This window comes from Chiloscyllium plagiosum, chromosome 47 (genome assembly GCF_004010195.1).
Source record: "Chiloscyllium plagiosum isolate BGI_BamShark_2017 chromosome 47, ASM401019v2, whole genome shotgun sequence".
Lineage (NCBI taxonomy): Eukaryota > Metazoa > Chordata > Chondrichthyes > Orectolobiformes > Hemiscylliidae > Chiloscyllium > Chiloscyllium plagiosum.
This window is the reverse complement of record NC_057756.1, coordinates 6,482,161-6,484,010: the sequence shown is the minus strand read 5'-3', so window position 1 is coordinate 6,484,010 and position 1,850 is coordinate 6,482,161.

Below are 1,850 nucleotides of genomic sequence, written 5' to 3'. Positions count from 1 at the left end.
CCCCCTTTAATTTAAAGCTATGCCCCCTTGTTATAGCTGGCTCCCTACGTGGAAAAAGATTCTCACTGTCGGCCCTATCTAAACCCCTAATCATCTTGTACACCTCTGTCAAGTCACCCCTAAACCTTCTTTTCTCCAATGGAAACAACCCCAAGTGCCTCAGCCTTTCCTCATACGATCTTTCTACCATACCAGGCAACATCCTGGTAAACCTCCTCTGCACCCGTTCCAGTGCCTCCAAATCCTTCCTATAGTATGGCGACCAAAACTGCACACAATGCAGTTGTATAAGACTCTGGCCGCACCAGAGTCTTATACAACTGCAACATGACCTCAGGACTCCGGAACTCAATTCCTCTACCAATAAAAGCCAGTACGCCATGTGCCTTCTTCACCGCACTATTTACCTGGGTGGCAACTTTCAGAGATCTGTGTACATGGACACTAAGATCCCTCTGCTCATCCACACTACCAAGTATCCGACCGTTAGCCCAGTACCCCATCTTTTTATTACTCTTACCAAAGTGAATCACCTCACACTTAGCTACATTGAACTCCATTTGCCATCTTTCTGCCCAGCTCTGCAGCTTATCTATATCCCGCTGTAACCTGCCACATCCTTCCTCACTGTCTACAACTCCTCCGACTTTCGTATCATACGATTATTTTTTATTCACGATATGAGGGCAGCTTCCTTCCCTAAAAGACATTAGTGATTCAAATGTGATTTTCCCAAGAATTGACAATGGATACATTCTTAATTTGAAACCTTTCTTGTAATCAAATTCCACCATCTACAGTGGCAGGATTTGAACCCAGATCACCAGGAAATTTCCTGGGTCTCTGGATTAATAGCCCAGTAATAATACCACTAGACAATTGCCTCCCATGAGCTATATCTCCAGGAATAAAATTCTCCCAATAGCGTCCTCACTTCCCTGGCCAGTGATTGTTTGTGGCATGTTTTTGATGGCCTGGGGAGAGTTTCCTCCCTTATGAATTCAATGTCCCACATATTCAAGTTGTGGTAGTCTCATTGTGCCAATTGTTTTCTGATTTACTTTAAGGCCTGCCTCCTCTGGGGCCTGCAAAATACATATTACAATGCTTATGAATGTACTAGGCCTGTTGTGGGATCCCTGTTGGATTCTGCTCCGCCTGTCTTGTTTTCTTCCAATGTGGAAGTGAATTTGTCCATTCATCATTGTGGCCAGAGTCACAAGGATCCCCAGCACAGAAAAGGCTCCCTCAGTATGTCAAATCTTCACAATCGAAAACAAATTAAGAATCCGTGAAACCATTGTCAGTTGTCGGGAAAACCAGTCATCCTTATCTGGTCTGGGCTAAATGTGACCTTTGAGCCACAGCAATGTTGTTGACGAGATGGAGGATGGGAAAAAAAACTTGTAGCTGGAAGAGCTGCTCCTTTAAGATATGTTCAGTTTGGAGCTGATTTCCTCAACTTCCAGGAGCAGTAATTACAATTTTATAAGCTGCTACATTGGTTTGGAACTTTGGGAAACAAAGGTCAAAACAATGGATATTAAAAAGGAAGGAAGCGAGGCAAAGGCAGCGATTATATGGTGGCAAGTGAATCTATGAAAAAAGAAAGCTCACTGCTGTCTGACCCAGCAGTGAACCTTCACAGATAATGCCTCTGCTGTTTGATTTCAAGTGCCTCTGGGCTTCACATTCCTCTAAGGAAAGCAAACAAACAGTGAAATTCACAGCTGACCTTGGAGAAACCAGTTGTGGTGTAAAATTATGTCCCAATACATGTGTGAATCATAATGTAACACATGTATTGGGCCAAGCAGTGGAATGTGGTGAAACGGTTAAAAATTATGTCC